General features: G+C 36.9%; 2 long non-coding RNA genes across 4 annotated transcripts in view; one reads left to right on the top strand and one right to left on the bottom strand.

The window, feature by feature from the left end:
• Window positions 1–12,736, bottom strand: part of LOC112659167 (uncharacterized) — a 48,454-nt gene extending 35,718 nt beyond the window's left edge. For 2 of the 3 annotated variants that reach the window (XR_003136240.3, XR_003136241.3), the window contains exon 1: window positions 12,375–12,586. This is a non-coding gene — a long non-coding RNA (uncharacterized LOC112659167). Of the gene's footprint in view, window positions 1–12,374 lie in introns of all 3 variants that reach the window. The other variant, XR_004805842.2, reaches the window with a different exon arrangement.
• LOC112659168 (uncharacterized) overlaps window positions 12,703–19,750 on the top strand; it is a 54,051-nt gene continuing 47,003 nt past the window's right edge. Inside the window, exon 1 of the long non-coding RNA XR_003136242.3 lies at window positions 12,703–13,003. This is a non-coding gene — a long non-coding RNA (uncharacterized LOC112659168). The remainder of the gene's footprint in view (window positions 13,004–19,750) is intronic.

Below are 19,750 nucleotides of genomic sequence, written 5' to 3'. Positions count from 1 at the left end.
TGCATCAAAGTTTTTACAAGAAATCGTTCATTGTCACAGTGGGAGAGGCGTTAGGAAGTATCATTAACCATCTACAATCATCATCAAAATAAAAAATCAATCTTCCTGCATTAACACGAGACACACTAAGCTAGATCCAAATCATCACCCCTATGACAAACAGAAGGCCATCTCTATGAGTGACCTTAAATTGAGGATTTTCAGAGCTTACTCAGGCTTCTAGAGTGAATGAAATTATGGAGTAGACAACTTTGTCAAAGATCTTGAATCGAGAATTTTGTCTCCATTTATCTTCTCTTAAAACTTCCCCTCTCCCTAACTTGGTAAATTCTCTGACCCAGAATTTTAAATAAAACCCTTTCTTCTCCATTTACATGAAGATTGGTGGGAGATTGCTTGTCTTACCCTATTCTTCCCCTGTTCCTCCATTATGGGCTCCCTTTCAAACTGTGTCTCATTTTAACTCACTCTTACTGCTTTTCCAACAATTCTAGCACAACCTAAACACCTACTCACACCAGTCTTCCAAACCCTGGCCACTTTAACTAATCTATCAGACTGCTGGTTATGTCAACATCTAGGTAATGCAAAAGAACCTGAAGGAGTTTTTGTTCCTGCCAGTGTAAGTACCTGGTGGACCCATCCTGGACAATGGGTGTAAAAAAGGGAGTGGTATCCATCCACCACAAAGAGGACAAAATCACTCTACTTCCTCCTATGGTAATTTGACAGTAGGAAACATCCATTGAAGCTCAAGATCTATTCTCTACTCAGGAAAGGCTAGTGGAAGGAAAAATCTCCCTTTGTATTGAAAATAAAAATGTCATTGAATCCTTCCTAGGTAATATGCCAAAAAAATACGATAATCAAACACCATGGTTGATTCCACAAATGCATCTTCAAACCTTCTAGTGATGTTACGAATCAATCCAAGACATTATGATACAAATGTTTGCCTTGTCACTGGACCATATTCCTTTGCAGGCTGCACAAATGGGACCCAGAACAGCTTGGCTCTCCCCTTGGCTGGTCTGCCCAATACTCAAGACCATGTACCAGGATGACAAAATACATCTCATGGAAATGGAAACAAAACTAAACCTAAAATTAGCAATACTTTTTTCAGGAAAAAAAAAAAGGACTTTAAAATAAAGACTGTAACAAGAGACAGAGAAGGACATTACATAATAATAAAGGTATCTATGCAACAAGAGAATATAACAATTGTAACTATCTATGCATCCAACACTGGAGCCCTAAAATGTATAAAACAAATATTAACAGATGTAAAATAAGTTGACAGTAATACAATAATAGTAGAGGACTCTAGCACCCTGCTTACACCAATGGAGAGATTATCCAAGCAGAAAATCAAGAAGAAAACAGTGGCTTTGGAGGACGCACATGACTACAAGGAATTAACAGATGCGTACAGAACATACTATCCCAAACAGAATATAAATTATTTTCTAGTGCACATAGAACATTCTCTAGGATAGATCCCCTGTTAGGTTAGGCCATAAGAAAAATCTCAATAAATTTAAGATTGAAATCACATTAAGCATATTTCCCAACCAAACAGGAATGAAATTAGAAATTACAAGGAAAAAAAAAACAACAACAACAGGAAAAAGCCACCAATATATGGGGACCGAACAACATTCTTCTAAATAGTCAACAGCTCAACAAAAAAATGAAAGAAAATTACAAGTGAATATAAGCACATTTAAAAACCAATGGGACACGGGATCCCTGGGTGGCGCAGCGGTTTGGCGCCTGCCTTCGGCCCAGGGCGCGATCCTGGAGACCCAGGATCGAATCCCACATCGGGCTCCCGGTGCATGGAGCCTGCTTCTCCCTCTGCCTTTGTTTCTGGCTCTCTCTGTCTCTCAGTCTTTCATGAATAAATAAATAAATAAAATCTTTAAAAAAAAAAAAAAAAACCAATGGGACATTGCAAAAACACTTCTAAGAGGTAAGTTTATAGCAATACATGCCTACCTCAAGAAAAAAGAAAAATCTCAAATACTTTATACCTAAAGCCACTAGAAAAGGAAGAACAAAGTCCAAATTTAGTAGAAGGAAGGAAATAATAATGATTAGAGCAGAAATAAAGGAAATAGAGGTTAAAAAAAACACTAAGAGCTGGTTCTTTGAAAATATAAACAAATTAATAAACCTTTAGCCACATAATCAAGAAACAAGATTCACCTATATAAAGTAAGAAATAAAAGAACATTAAGACTAAACCACAGTAATACCAGGGATTATAAGATACTATTACAAACAATTATATGCCAAAAAATTGGACAACCTAAAATAAATGGATAAATTCCTAGAAACACAACTTCCCAAGACTGCACCATGAAGAAATAGAAAATCTGAACAGATGGATAACTATTAATTAAATTGAATCAGTAATCAAAAAATTTCTATCAAACAGAAGTCCAAAACCAGACAGCTTCAGAAGTGAATTCTACCAGTTATAAAAGAGTGAATGCTTATCATTTTCAAACGATTCAAAAAAATTGAACAGAAATATTTCCAAATTCACTCTATGAAGCCAACATTACCCTGAAACCAAAACCAGACAAAAACACTACAAGGAAAGAAAATTATAGGCCAATATCCATGACAGACATAGATGCTAAACTCCTTAACAAAGTATAAGAAAATCATGCTCAATGTTGATTCAGAAATAAGACAAGGAAACCTACATTTATCATTTTTATTAAGCATAGTACTGAAAGTAATAGACATGGCACTCAAACATACATACATATATACATACAAAAAATTAATAAGCAAGCAAACAAAATGGCAAGGAAGAAGTAAAAATATCACTACTTGTAGATGACATGATATAAATAATGAAAACTATAAAGACTTCTACCAAATAACTATTAGAACTAATAAAGAAATTCAGGAAAGTTGCAGGATACAAAATTAATGGTCAAAATTCTGTTGCATTTCTATATACTAATAATAAAATATGAGAAAAATAAATGAAAAAAATCTCATTCACCATTGCATAAAAAGCAATATAAGATAATTGATGAAAAAAATATAAGATATTGATGAAAGTATTCAAAGAAAAAACAAATCTATGTAAATGTATACCATACCTATGGATTAGAAGAATATTGTTAAACTTCTCATTCCACCTGAAGCAATCCACAGATTTAACATAATCCCTATCAAAATACCAATACTATTTTTCACAGAACTAGAACAAATAATTCTAAAATTTGTATAAGATCATAAAGGATCCTAACTAACCAAAGCAGCCTTGAGAAATAAGAAAATGGGAAGCATTACAATCTCAGAAGTATACTACTAAGTGAGCCAAGTGCAGCCCAAGCCCATTAAGCTGGGCAGGGTCACCAAGGTGCTGGGCCTGACGGGACAGTGCACACAGGTGTGCATGGAGTTCATGGACAATATGAGCCAATTCATCATCTGCAATGTGAAAGCCCCTCTGTGAGGACAACCTGCTTACTCTATTGGAGTTAGTGAGAAGCTTGGATGCTGCACTGAACTTCTGGCTGGGTCCTGGATGTCTGGTCAACCACTCAGCTTACAGAGATGATCTATGATTGTTATCAGAGTAGAATACAAAACCATAGTTACCAAAACAGTATGGTACTGTCACAAAAAAAGATATGTATTAATGAAACAGAATAGGGAGCCTAGAAATAAAAACCTTACTTATATGATGAGTTGATCTACAACAAAGGAAACAAGCATGTATAGTGGAGAAAAGACAATCCCTTCAATAAATGGTGCTAGACAAACTGAACAGCTAATGTAAAAGAATGTAAGTGGACCACTCTCCTACATGATATATGAAAATAAACCAAAGACATGAATGTAAGACCTGAAACCATAAAACTCCTTAAAAAATATAGGCAGTAATCTCTTGGACATCTGTTTTAGAAATAGCCTTTTGGAACTGTATTCTCATCCAATGCAATCAAAACAAAAATAAACAACTGTGACTACATCAAAGTAAAATGCTTTTGCACAGCAAAGGAAACAATCAACAAAATTAAAAGACAATCTACTGAATGGGAGGAGATATCTGCAAATAACATATCTGATAAGGGATTAATATCCAAATAAATGAAGAACTCATACAAATCAACACCAAAAACCCCAAAAAATTTGATTAAAAACTGAACAGAGAATTTGAAAATACATTTTTCAAAAGAGGACACATAATGGTCAACAGACACATGAAAAGATGCTCAAGATCACTAATTGTCAGGACGATGCAAATCAAAACTACAATGAGATATGACCTCAAACCTGTCAGAATGGCTAGTATTTAAAAAAGAAATAACAAGTGTTGGGAAGGGTTTGGAGAAAAGGAGACTCTTATGCACTGTTGGTGCAGCCAGTACTATGGAAAGTGGTAATAAGGTCCCTCAAAAAATAGAAATAGAAATAGAAATAGAAATATCATCCATCTAACCTATTTCTGGGTATTTATCTGAAGAAAACAAAAATATGAATTCAAAAAGATATACGTACCTCTATGTTCACAGCAGTATTATTTACAATAGCCAAGATATCTAAGCAACCTGCGTCCATCAATCAGTGAATGCATAAAAATGCGATACACACACATATGACTCAGCCATGAAAAAGAATAAAATATTGCCATTTTTAACCACATGGATGGACCTAGAAAGTATTACACAAATACATAAGTCAATCAGAGAAAAACACATGCCATAAAATTTCACTTATATGTGGTACCTAAAATACAAAACCAGCAAAAGGAACAAAACAGAAAGAGAATCACAGATACAGGAAACTCTTGGTTACCAGTGGGAGAAGTGGCGGGAGATTGAAAAAAAAAACAGATAAAGAGGATTAAGAGGTAAAAACTTTCAGTTATAAAAGAAGTCAATCATAAGGAGGTAAGGTACAGCATAGGTAAGACAGAAAATAATATTGACATAACATTGTATAGTGACAGATAGTAACCAGACTTACCGTGATCACCATTTTGTGATATAGAAAAATATCAAATAACTAGGAGGTACACCTGAAACTAATAGGATATTGCATGTCAATTTTATTTCAATCGAAAAACTAAATAACAAGGCAACTGTTCCATTCTTAATAGCATTAAAAATAACAAAACACTTAGGATTAAGTTAGGCAAGGAAGTTAAAGATATGTGCAATATAAACTACAAGACATTGTTGAACATAGCTAAAGACACAAACAAATAAAAGACATCCTGTATTCATGGTTTGGAATTAACTGTTAAAATGGCCAAAATACCAAAAGTAATCTTCAGATTCAATACACTCTCTATCAAAATACAAAAGCATTCTTTACATAAACAAAAGAAAGACTCCTAAAGCTTGTGTGAACCTACAACGGACCCTTTATAGCCTAAGCATTCCTGAGGGAAAAAAAAGAAAGGCATGACACTTCCGTATTTCAAAATATACTGCAAAGCCACAGCAGTGAATATGTGGCACTGACACAGAAAGAGACACATCAATGAATGAAACAGATTAAAGAGATCAGAATTGAATCCTGTCATATAGGGTCAACCAATAATCAAAGTAGAACATGTATTTAAGAAAGGATGGACTCTTCAACAAATGCTTCTGGGGAAATGAGAAACACATGCAGAACAGTGAAACTGCACCTCTACCTCACACCACTCACAAAAATTAATCTGAAAAGGATCGAAGACTTAAACACAAAACCTGATGCCATAAAATTTCTAGAAGGAAATATAGGGAAGAAGTTTGCTGATGTTGGTCTTGGTAATGATTTTTTTTTTTTTTTGGACATGATGCTAAAAACACCAAAAACAGAAGCAAAAATTAACAAATGGAATTATATCAACTGGAAACCTTCTCACAAGATAGGGCACATTCAGGGTGGTATGGCCATAGACCAACTTAAGAGTTTCTGTATGGCAGAAGGAAGAATTAACAAATGGCAGACAATGTACAGAATGGGAGAACATTTTTGCAAACCCTATATCAGATGAGGAGTTAATAGATGCAGAATATATACAATAAATACTAAACAATAAATTGGAGAGAAACACTAAATAGACATTTTTTTTCCGAAGAAAATATAAAAGTGGCCAAGGAGCAAATGAAAAAATGCTCTACGTCACTAATCATCTGGGATATGCCAATTAATATCACAATGAAGAGTGAGGGAACACGGCCGAGGAGGGGGATCCTGAGCTTACCCCCTAACTACTGACACACAAGGGCATCAACTGCATATTAAGTCACTCTGAAAATGACCTGAAGATTTCAGAGCAGATCTTTCATAGCTAAAGACTTAAAGAGATGGCTACACTGAAAAGGGTACAAGGGGTAGAGATATGGTTGGAACCAAACCCCCATGTGGTAACATGCAGTTGAGGGAGAGAAAGATCATAGGTATGGAGTGGTGAGGGGATTAAGCCCCACAACAGGCACCCCCGCCTTCAGGACTTGTACTAGGAAGATGAATCCTTATAAGGTCTGACTCTGAAAATCAGTAGGACTCTGATTTTTCTCCCAGATAACTCTTGGAGAGCTAGAGGGTTTTTAGACAACTGTCTCTGGTCTTTAACGGTCAGCATGTTATATCAATCAGTTCAAGACGAGCACAGAAACAGCAGTTTGAGAAGTGCCAAGGCTATCCATGAAGATTTATTGACTAATTTTAGGACTTGTGCCAGAGGATCAGGGATCTGCAGGAGCTTTTCCCAGGAACTGAAGTACTGGCAGTATTCCCACCCTCCTTTAGCCTGGTTGGCCAGATGCTTGCAGAAACCAGTACTGGTACCTTCCTTCTGCCTTACTAGCATCACTCACCCTGTACCCATGCTCCCCTGGAGATTACTCAACCAGCCCACACTGGCAGGAGATCCTTTGATGTGCCTTCCACACTTCCACACCTGGCAGGCAGCCCCAGTATAGACAGATATCCCCACAGACCAACCATTGCACTGCCACACCCAGTGGGCCCTGGCTGGGACAGATGTTCCCCTCAAAGTTATTCTTGCCCCAAGGGGAGGGAAAGCTAGCCCTTCCCATCACCGCATACACACACACACAGTGTCTAAAGCTGTGCCTCTAAGCTAACTCCTTGGAATGAAAACCCTGACCACTACTGCACCCACAGTAGTTGTGGCTGGTCACTGCAGATAGCTGGACTAAGGGCCAGCACCACCCACCAGTGTAGAATAAGTAGTTGTAGCCCAGCAACGATAGAAGAGCACATGCAGCCCACACAGGGGACAACCTAGGAACATTTAATTCTGGTGACCACGAGGAATTTTGTTACTGGGCCCCAAAGGATGCCTTCTACATAAGGCTACTACTTTCAAGATTAGGAGACAACTGACAGACCGAATACATACAAGTAAACACTGATAGACCAAATGAGGAGACAGAGGAATATGTCCCAACAAAAGAAAAAGATGAAACCTTAGAAAAAAATGCTAAATGAAATGGAGATAAGAATCTACATGATAAAGAATTCAAAGTCATGGTCATAAAGATACTCACTGGATTTGAGAACAAGAACCAGTCAGAGTTGAAGAATACAGTAACTTAAATGAAAAATAAACTAGAGGGAATCAACAGAAGATTAGAAGATGCAGAAGAATGTATCAGTAATTGGAACGCAGGGTAGTGAAAGGCAGCCAAGGGGAACAATAATAATAACAGCAACAACAAATTTTTAAATGAGGATTAGTTAAGGGACCTCCATGACAACACCAAGCATGATAGCATTCCTATTATAGGGACCCTAGGAGGAGGAGGAGAGAGAAAAAGGCAGAAAACTTAAAGAAATAATAGCAGGGCACCTGGGTGGATCAGTGGTTGAACATTTGCCTCTGGCTCAGGTCATGATCCTGGGATCCTGGGATTGAGTCTCGCATCAAGCTCCGTGCAGGGAGCCTGCTTCTCCCTCTGCCTCTGTTTCTGCCTCTCTGTCTCTCATGAATAAATAAAATAAACTCTTAAAGAAAAGATAAAATGGCTACAAACTTCCCTATCCTGGCATAAGAAACAAACATCCAGGTCCAGGAAGCACAGAGAACTCCACAAACAAATGAAACCAAGAAAATCCATACCAAGATACATAATGATTAACACGGCAAATATTAAAGATAGAGACTTAAAAGCAGCAAGAGAAAAGCAGTTAGGTAAAGAGAAATCCTTAAGGCTAACGACTAATTTTTCTACAGAAACTGCAAGCCTAGAAGGAGTGGCACAATATATATACAAAGTGTTCAAAGAAAAGAAAAAAAAAATCTACAACCAAGAATACCTGTTAAGGTCAATATTTAAAATTGGAGAAAGTGTTTCCCAGAAGAACAAAATTTAAAGGAGTTCACCACCTCTTCAATCTGGCCTTAAAAGAAATGTTAAAGGAACTTCTTTAAGAAGAAAGAAAACATAACTAGAGGCAAGAAAACTACAAAAGGAAATAAGTTTACTTGTAAAAGGAAATATACAGTAAAGGTAAGCAGATCAACAACTTATAAGTACAATGGTTAAAAGACAAAAGTAGTAAAATTAATTATATCTACAATAATTAAGAGATACACAAAATCAAAATATAAAAGATGACATCATAAACATAAAACCTGGAGATAATAATTTCAGATTATGTTCAAACAAGCAACCATTGACTTAATATAGCTACTACATACATAGTATGTTATACATAAACTTTATAGCAACCAAAAACCTACAATTGACACAAAAATAAAGAGAAATTATGTTGTATACCTGAAACTGATACAGGCCAACTATATTTCAATTAAAAATTAAAAAATAAAACCTCCAAGTAGATATTACTTCACATCTGTTACAATTGCTACTGTCAAGAGGATAAGAGACAACAGGTACTGGTGAGGATGGGGTGAATAGGGAACCCTCACACATTGTGGGAATATTAATTGGTTCAACCACTATGGAAAAGATCATGGAGGTTCCTCAGAAAATGAAAAATAGATCTGCCAAAAACCCCAGCAAATCCACTACGGATATATATCCAAAGGAAATGGAAACTGGATTTTTTTTTTTTTTTTTTTTAGATAATATGCCCTCCCATGTTTATTGTGTCATTATTCACTGTAGCCAAGATATGGAAACAACCCAAATGCTGACAAGTGAATTAAAAATTTGTGGTATGCATACAAAATGGAATATTATTAGGTATGAGGAAGGAGGATATTGTGCCATTTGTGACAACATGGGTGGACCTTTAGCATATAACACTGGGTGAGGTAAGTCAGAGAAAGACAAGCACTGTATGATTTCATTTAAACATGGAATCTAAAAAAGTCAGACCCGTAAAAATGAAAAAACAAAAATAATACAGTTACCAGAGAATGAGAGGTGGTGGATAAGACTGATGGTGTTTAAGAGTATGAATATATAGTGAGTAGTAAATAAGCCATAAAGGTCAAATACCCAGTCAAATGATTATAGACAATAACATGCTATAATTATGTAGCAATAAATATTGCTACAATAGCACCCATATTACAATATATAAATGTATCAAAGTAACACATTGTACACCTTCAATTTGTACAGTGTTACATGTCCAATTTTTTCAGTGAAAATGCCATTCCTAATAAAACCTCTCAACAAATTAGATATGGAAGGAATTAACATACCTTAATATAATAAAGGCCATATTAGATAGGCCTACTTATTTGATAAGATATACAATGGTGAAAGATTGAAAGCTTTTCCTCTGAGATCAGGAAGGAGGCAAGAGTGCCCACTATCATCATTCAAAACAGTACTGGAAAGTCCTTACCAGAGCAATCAGAAAAGAAAAATGAATAAAAGGCATCAGCTTTAGAAAGGAAGAAGTAAAATTGTCTCTATTTGCAGATGACATAATTTTATATATAGTAAATTTATAGACCCCCCCAGAAAACTGTTAGATCTAATCAATTATGTCAGTAAAAGTATAAAGTACAAATTTGCTATACAAAAATCAATAGCATTTCTATAATAACATTAAATTATTTGAAAAATAAAGATTATCCCATTTACAATAGCACAAATAATAAAATAGGAATAAACTTAACCAAGGAAATGAAAGATCTCTACTCTGAAAACTACTAGAAATTAATAAAAGAAATCAAAGACACAAATATATGGAAAGGCATCTTATGTGCAGGCATTGGATAAATCAGTATTGTTAAAATGTCAGTACTATCAAAGGGCATCTGTAGATTCAGTGAACTGCCTATTAAAATTTCAGTGACATTTTTTATAGAGGTAGAAAAAAAATCCTAAAGTATATATGGAATCACAAAAGATCCCAAATATCCAAAGCATTCCTGAGAAAGAAGAACAAAATGGGAAGTGTAACACTTGCTTACTTGAAGCTATGCTATGAAGCTATAGTAATCAAACAGTATGGTAACTGGAATTCTTTTTTTTTTTTTTTTGTAACTGGAATTCAAAACAGACAAATACACCAATGAAACAGTATTGATAGCTCAGAAATGGACCCAAACATTTATGGTTAACTAATATTTGACATGGGAGCCAATAAAACTCAGTGAAGGAAAGAGTCTTTTCAATAAACTATGCTGGGAAAATTGTATATTCACATATAAAAGTGTGAAATTTGACCTCTGTATTACACACACAAAAATTAACTCTAAGTGGATTAAAACTTAAACTTAAGACCTAAAACCTTGAACTTACTATCTGAAAACATAGGAAAAAATTTTGATATAAGTCTTAGCAATGTTCTTTTGGATATGGCAGCGAAAGCCCAAGAAAAAAAATAAACAAAACAGGACAATCATCATGTGGGGGAATATAAAAAAATAGTGAAAGGGATTTTGCAGCAAAGGAGAAAAAAATGAGTGGGGAAAATCAGAGAGGGTGACAAAGCATGAGACACTCCTAACTCTGGGAAAGGAACAGGGGGTAGTAGAAGGGGAGGTGGGTAGGGGGATGGGATGACTGGGTAATGGGCACTGAGAGGGGGCACTTGATGGGATGAGCACTGGGTGTTATATGTTGGCAAATTCAACTCCAATAAAAAATATACAAAAACAAAACAAAACAAAACAAGTGGGAATACATCAAACTAAAAAGCTTCCCAGAAAAAGAAAAACAATCAACAAAAGGGAAAAGACAACTTATTGAATCGGAAAAAAAAATTGCAAACCATCTATATGATAGAGGGTTAGTATCATGAATACATAAAGAACTCCTACAACTCAATAGCAAAAAAACCCAATCCGGTTTTAAAAAGTGTTCAAAAGATCTGAATAGACATTTCTCCAAAATGACATGATGCTCATCATCACTAGTCATTATGGAAATGCAAATCAAAACCACAATCAGATTTCATCTCATGCTTGTTAGAAAAGCCATCATCCAAAAGACAAGAGATAAATGCTGGAGAAGATGTGGAGAAAAGGTATGTACACTGTTGGTGGGATTGTAAACTGGTACTGCCACTCTGGAAAGAAGTGTAGATGACCCTCAAAAAACTAAACCTAGAACTACATGTGATCCAGAAATTCCACTTTGGGGAGCATATCCATAGGAAACAAAGACAGTAACTTGAAAAGATACCTGAACTATTCATTTTTATAGCCAACACAGGGAAAAAACCTAAATGTTCATCCATGAAGAAATGGACAAAGAAGCTATGAATATATGTGGAAATACTCATCCATAAAAAAAAGAGGAAATTTTGTCATTTGTGACAATACCGCTGAAGTTTGAGGGCACTGTACTAAGAGACATGAGTCAGAGAAAAATACTGTATGATCTTGCTTATATTTGTAATCTAAACAAACAAAAATCATAGAAAAAGATTTGTGGTTGCAGAAAAAGGTTGGAGGAGGTTCCTGCATCCAGAGGTTGCAGGAAAGAAGTGTTGGAAGCTGATGAAAAGTCATAAACTTCCAGTTATAAGAACTAAATACAACATGAGATTATAGTTAATACTGCTATGATATATGTATGCAAATTGTTAAAAGAGTATATCCTAAAAATTCTCATTACATGTGGATTTTTTTCTTTTTCTTTTTATTGTATATGAGATGACAAATGCTATCTAAACTGATAGTGGTAACCATTTATGATGTGTGGAAGTTAAACTGTTATGCTGTCCACATTAAAAACAGTGGTATAAAGCAATTATATCTTAATGCTAGAAAATGAAAAAAATAGATATAAAAACAAAAAATTTGTTACAAAAGTGAATATTCAGAACCCATGGAAGTGGGGACTATGAAGTTTAAGCTTCATACATGGAGCATATGTCTCCGCCTTCACATATGTACAAATAATGAACGTCATTTTAGTTTGCAGGAATGAAAGATTATAAATTACCTAAATGTCCACCAGTAAAGACTGTTTAAATAAATTATGGTATCTTCACACAATGGACAACTATGCAGTGATCTTAAAATTTTGGAAGCTCTGGATACACTAAAATCAAATAGGCCTCAAAAGAGATTATTAAACACAAACTCAAGGTACACAAGAACGCATAGAGCCTACGGTTTGTGCCAAAGAGTGAGGATTAGTCAGCTTCACCTGGTGTTCTGGCAAAGCTTTCTGGTGGGCGGGCCTGATGACTACAGTCAACAATGGGCAGGATTATGACTTAGCTCTGCTTAGGCGCAAGTGCGGGACCAGGATCCATAGTAAGGCTGTTTGAGGTCTCAAATCAGGCAGACCTGTGGAGTTCCCTCATCAAACTCTGCAGATGAGAAAAATTGCTGGTTGGAGCTGCTGCTTGTGGGCTTCATATAGGAATTTGGTTTGCCAAAACCTGAGAGCTGGTTGCTGCAAACCCCTCCCTTCTCTGTCTGCTTCCCAAGGGGTCAGACCCCCCAGATTTTCCCACAATCCCTGAGGGGCAAAACTGGAGTGACCCACTCTCAAGACGTGGCCCATGATGCTGGGGAGCTGGATGTCCGCCAAGGGCTCTCTTACTGCTGGAACCATAGGCTCAGGTGCGTACTCCTGGTTTATTGCTGCACTGACCTGAGGGAGGGGCACTGTGGTCAGCATGTAGCCTCTCCTTTCATCCTTCTAATGTGGTTTCATTCTCTGTGATGAAAGGGGGCGGGCCTTCAGTCTTACTCCCAGGTTCTTGGACTTTCTTAGTCCATGGTGCCCTGTCCTTGAAGAGTTGTGAGTTGTTCATATGAGGGGAAAATCAAATTAGGAACAACCTACATCACCATCTTTTTTTAAGGTCAATTCCCAGGATACTCCCCATTTATAGCCCATCTCCAGCTGAGTGTAGCTCTTGGCTCCCCCAACTAGAAAGCCTTGCTATAAATTCTGGAAAACTTGGACCTAGCTGTCACATTCTGCCAGAAAAGGGGAACTCATTTACGGTACCACCCACAGCTGAGGGTAGCTCCCAGCCCTGTTTGACCAGAACATCTGGGAAGCTGCTTAGTTTAGCAACACTTGAGTGGAGAGTCTGACAAGCTTCAGTGCAAATTAGCAGAGCAAAGCAGGTGGCTCTGTCTTGTCAGGAAATCTGAGGCGCAGTTCTGCTTGAGTAAAGACCCCAACAAACAGCAGTTTTTGCCACCCTGCCCAGGCTGAGGAAATAATTCATATCCCTTACCCTTGCAAGGATGGCTGGCTCCTGGCCCTGCCTGCCAAAAACCCTGGCCTGAGCACCTAGAAAACTTTTCCCAGCAGTATTTGAATAAAGTACTTGCCTAGGGGTACTGCCATCTGCAGAACCCACCTGGTGACACAGTCTAGACTGAAAGTTTGGTGTGTAGGTGTGCCTGATTAGCTTATAAGCCTTGGGGTCTGCTGCAAGACCTATGACTTTCTCCACCCAAAGCTTAGAAGCTAATCTGTTTCCTTGCCCACTGTTGAATACAGCCACCATTTCTATTAATCACAAAGCACAGTGTTCCCAGGATTCTCAATAGCCCACCTTACAGCTTCGACTAAAGTGGGACTTGAGTGGAGAACCTAGCCAGCAGCTCTCTGCACTCAGAGCCATGGTAGTAGTCCTGTCTATCTGTCTGATTTGCTTACCAAACAATAAGCCTTGTCAGCCCTGGAGCATTTTCTGTAGTCCCAACTTAGCAGGAAAGCTAGTTTACAGCTCTGGCCAAGGCTGAATATAGTTTCTAGCCTGACCAGACCCAGAGAAGCTAACCAGAGCTCCTGGAGATCTGTGTAACTCATCCTACAACTTTGATTATAGCAGTAAATGAGCAGGGAGCCCAGCAAGTGTCACTGCCCCTCTGCAGAGCTAGCACAGTTGCCCATCAGTCCAACTTGGTGTATAGTCCTTCCTAATTTTATTCCAAAATAAGAGCCTTGCCAGCCTTAAGGACTGAACAAGGGCCCTACCAGAAAGGAAAATTAATTTTACACTTCAGCCCACCCAACCATGGAACCTAACCAGGGCATACAGGAACTGGGTAGCCCATCGTGCCCTGGTTAGAGTGGCACTTAAAGATTGAGAGCACAGTCTGTGACTTTCTCTGTCTGCAAAGCAAAACCAGTAGCCCCATCTGGCCATAGAATTCAATGAAAAGTCTTGCCTGATTTGGGTCCCCAAATACTCAGCTGTGCAGGCATTGGGGTCCATTTTGCTTCTCTCCCACAGCAGAAAAACTAATTTATAATCCTACCTCCTACTAATTATTGACTTAGTCCCAAATGTCTAGGAAGCTTGATCAGAGAATGCAGGCAACTACACAATACTTCAATAGTTGTCCTTGGGCAGGGAATAAAGCCATCAGGACTGTACAACTCTTGTCATTCAGTGGCATCACTCCCAAACCTAAGAGCTCAGGCAGTGGCCTCACCCCAAAATGGACCTAACATAAGCCCAAATGCCCACAGATGTTCCCAGCATAAAAATCCAGAAACCAAAGCTTAGTAGACTAGTGAAATGTCTGCCAAAGTGAACCCATAAATTCTCAGAGACTACTTACTGAAGGTGCAGGCACAAAGTAAGTTATCAAAGATCATGGAAAATGGGTCAACATTATACTCCCAAAGGAATCTAGTAAAGCTCCAATGATTGACTGTAAAGAAATGGAAACTTATGAACTAAGTTTAGTGAACTACAAGAACACACAGACAACTAAATGAAAATAGCACAACACAGCATAAACAAAATGAGAAATTCAACAGGGAAATAAAAATCAATACATACACACTCAGACACATACACCAGAAATCCTAGCGCTTAGGAATACAAGTCAATTGAGGAATACAATAGAGAATATCAACAGCAAATCTGACCATGCAAAAGATTTAGCAATCCAGAAGATAGGACATTTAAAATTTCCCAGTCAAAAAAATAATAAAATAAAATAAAATAAAATTTCCCAGTCAGAAGAACAAAAAGAAAAAAACTTTTAAAGGTGAAGGAAGCCTATAGAACTTTTGAGACAAAAAGGATATAATATATGCATTATGAATATCCCACAGGAGAAGAGAAAAAAAAAGGGACAGAAATTATATTTAAAGCCATAATGAAAAAAAAAAAGCCATAATGGCTGATAATTCTCTAATCCTGAAGAGAGAATGAGCATGCAGTTCCATGAAGTCCAAAAGCTCTTAGTAAATTGAACCTAAGTAGGGCTACACAAGGGACACAATATAACTAAATTGCAAAAAGGCAAATTCAAAAAGACAATTTCGAAATCAGCAAAAGAAAAGTGACACTCACATAATAAGGGAAACCCTTTAAGAACACACATGGATTTCTCCAAAGAAACTTTTAAGGTCAAGAGCATATGGGATAATCTATTCAAAATACTGAAAACAAGAAAAAAAAAAAAACAAACAACTGAGAATAGCAAACCTGGCAAAGCTGTCTTTCAGAAATAAATAGAAATAAGGACTTTCCCAAAGAGAAGTTGATGGAATTCATTACCAATATATCTGTCTTCCACATAATGCTAAATGAGTTATTTGAATGGAACCAAAAGGATATTAATTATCCTCATTAAAATATATAAAGGTGGTATAAATCTCACTGTTAGTGGTCAATATATAGTCAACTACAAGGGGAAAACTTGTAGTAATAATACAAAAGAATATGATAAAGAAGTCGAAGCATAATGATACTGATGAAATTTTGGAATATAGGTGAGGTTTAATCCAAAGCCATTAAATAGATGAAAGGATTTTAAAAAGATCCAAAGATATTCTGTCCATAAGGCACTAACCTTAAAGAAACACATAGTCTAAGAGTGAATAAATGGAATTATTTGAATCAGTAATAAAAATTTTTCCAGTGAAGAAAGCCTAGGACCGGATAGCTTCATAGGTGAATTTTACCAAATATTTAAAGAAGAATTAACACCAATCTTTCCTCAACTTTTCCTAAAAAATTGAAGAAGAGGAAATAGTCTCAGACTCATTTTATGAGGTCAGCATTACTCAGATACCAAAATGCCAGAAAAGGACACTGTCAGAAAATAAAAAACTACAGGCCAATATCACTGATGAATATAGATGCAAATATTTTCAATACAATACTGGCAAACCAAATTCAGTAGCTTTAAAAGAATCATTTATCATAACCAATTGGCAAATATCTCTTGGCTGCAAGGATGGCTTAACATATATAGATCAATGCGCTATATTAAATTAATGAAAAGAAAAAAATCACAAGGTCATCTGAATAGACACAGAAAAAGCATATAACAACATTCAACATCCATTCACATTAAACAAATTTCAAAAGATTGGTTAGAGGTGGAATGTAGCTTAATATAATAAAGGCTGTGCATGGGCAAGGCCGCAATTGACATTATACCCAAAGCTGAAAGGCTGAAAACTTTTTCTCTAAGTTCAGGAACAAGTCAAGGGTGCTCATTCTTGCCATTTCTATTTGACATATTACAGAAAGTTCTTGCTAGAGCAATCCGGCAAGAAAAAAGAAATCAGTCATCAGAATTAACAGAGAATAAGTAAAATTGTTTCTATTTGCTATTGACATGGTTTATATACAGGTTATTCTAAATTCTAATTAAAAATGAGATATAATCAACAAATTAGGTAAAGTTGCAGGATACAAAATTAACATACAAAAATCACGAATGTTTCTATACATTAATGAAGAATAATCTTTAAAAAGACCCAATTTATAATAGCAATAAATACTTAGAAATAAATTTAACTAAAGAACTCAAAGTCTTACTTTGAATATTATGACATTGATGTAAGAAATCAAAGATGAAAACAAGTAGAAAGGTATCCAGTATTTAGGGTTGAAGAATACTGTTAAAATGTCCATATTATCCAAAGTCATCTATAGATAAAATGCAATCTCTATTAGGAGTCCAATGATCTTTCTTACAGAAATAGGAAAAAAAAATCCTAAAATTTGTACAAAACCACAAAAGACGTCAGATAGACAAAGCAATACTAAGAAAGAAAAATACAGCAGGTGGTATAACACTAATTTCAAACTATAGTTTTAAAGCTTTGGTAATTAAAACAATGTTATTGGCATTAAAACAGACATATCAATGCAACAGAATTGAGGGCCCAGAAGTAAACTTGTGAATATAAGTCAACTAATATTTGACAAGGATTTCAAAAATTCTTAATGTGGAAAAGACAGTCATTTTGTTAAATGGTGCTGAGAAAATTGGATATTCACATGTAAAAGAATGATTCGATACCCATTTTCTGACACCACTAAAGTAAACTCAAAATGAATTAAAGACTGAAACTGTAAATTTCTTAGAAGACAACATAGGAAAAAAGTTCCTTGACATAGTCTTGGCAATGTTTTTTAGGATAGGATACCTAAAGCAATAAAAAAAAAAAAAAAAAAGAACACACAAGCATGACTACATCAAACTAAAGAGCTTCTGAAGAGTGGAAGAAATAACACGATGAAGACAATCTACAGAATGGGGGGAAAATTGCAAGCTTTATATCTGATAAGGTGTTAAAATATAAAATGCATAAAGAAAGCATACATACATTTCAACATCAGAAAAATAATAGTAGTAAAATGTGGGCAAAGGACCCAAATAGACATTTTTCCAAAGAAAATATTCAAATGGCCAATAGGTATATAAATAGGTTCAATATCACTAATCACAAGAGAAATGCAAATCAAAACCACAATGAGATATCAGTCTCATGCCTGTCAACATGACTATTATTAAAAAAGGCAACAAATAACAAATGCTGGCAAGACTATGGACAAAAGGGAGCCTCTGTGCAGTGTTGGTGGGATTATAAATGGAGGCTACTAAAAACATAAAAAATAAAATTACCGTAAGATCCAGTGTATATTCTGGGGATATAGCTTAAGGAAAAAATCACTATGGTAAAGAGATATTTGTACCCTCATTTTCATTGCAGCATTATTTATGGCAGTCAAAACATGGAAATAATCTAAGTGTTCATCAACAGATGAATGGATAAAGAAGAAGTTGTACTGTGTACACGTACACACACACAGTAGAATACTGAATACTATTTGGTCATGAAAAGGACTGAAATCCTCCCAATTGTGACAACATGGATGAACCTAGTTTGAAGGTATTATGATAAGTTAAATAAGTAGGACAGAGAAAAGCAAATATCTTATATTTTCACTTCTATGTGGAATCTAAAAAATAAATAAATAAATAAACTAAAACTCCTAGAAAAACAGATCTGACTTCCAGAGAAGATGGCAGAGTAGGATTCTAAGTTCACTTCATCCCACAAATACCCCTAGAAAACACCCACATCGGTGTAAATGACACAGAAAATGACCCAAGGCCTGCCAGAGCAGAGGCTTCATGGCTAAAGGTAAAGAGGCCACATCACAAAATGGTAGGAAGGGAGAAAAAGGGTCAGGAACCAAACTGACCCATGAGACTGTGTGCAGGAGGGAGGGATACTGCAAGCACAGAGAAGGGAGAAGAAGACCACAAACTAGTCACCCCAGGCAAAGGGGGCCTGTACTGGGAAGACAGATCCCTGTAATAGTTGCCTTTGAAAACCAGAAGGACCGAACCTTGTGAGTTCCTACAATCTGTGGGGCTTTAACACCAGAAACTTTAAAAATCAGCTGACAGAGATGATAGGAAACTGAGTCCCCATCCTTAGTGTAACAAACAACCCTGTTGAGACACGATGTTGAAGCAGCAGTTTGAAAAGTGCCTGGGGTGTATGGGACGAAAGTCATTGACTAATGTAGAACATGTGTGGAGGAACAAGGATCTCCAGGAGATTTCTCTAAGAACAAAAGTGCCAGCAGGCACTATTTTCCTCCCTGCTCCCCAGCCTAGATACACAGACCCGTGTGGAAATCAGTGTGAACACATTCCACCTAGCTGGCTAAGAGCATGCCCTGCCCCTGTGTGCTCATATGGGCCCACCCCCTCTAACCCACACTCAGCAGGAGTTCCCTGAAGCTGCTCCAGATAGCAGACCAGCACACACCCTGTTAACCCTGTGCACAAAGCCCCCATGTTCTCCTGCAGACCTGTCCAAACATATGCACCCTCCGTAGGATTACATCCAAAGCAGTGCCACAGGCCTGGAAGTATGCACACATTCCAAAGAACTCCAAAGTGACTCCTGCCCTGGGGACAGAGGAAGATAACCATACACAGCAGCTCAACTGTGGCAACTAACACCAGTGACCTGGGGGCAGAGATCTGGCCTGATGGCAGGGCCCACCCACCAATGAAACCCTCTCAGGGAACAACACAGGGAATGTGCCCTGCGGTTTGGTGCCCATACTG

The sequence above is a fragment of the Canis lupus genome, chromosome 16 (assembly GCF_003254725.2).
Source record: "Canis lupus dingo isolate Sandy chromosome 16, ASM325472v2, whole genome shotgun sequence".
In the NCBI taxonomy this organism is placed as follows: domain Eukaryota; kingdom Metazoa; phylum Chordata; class Mammalia; order Carnivora; family Canidae; genus Canis; species Canis lupus.
Note: the sequence above shows the minus strand (reverse complement) of the source record. Positions and strands in the feature narration are given on the sequence as shown.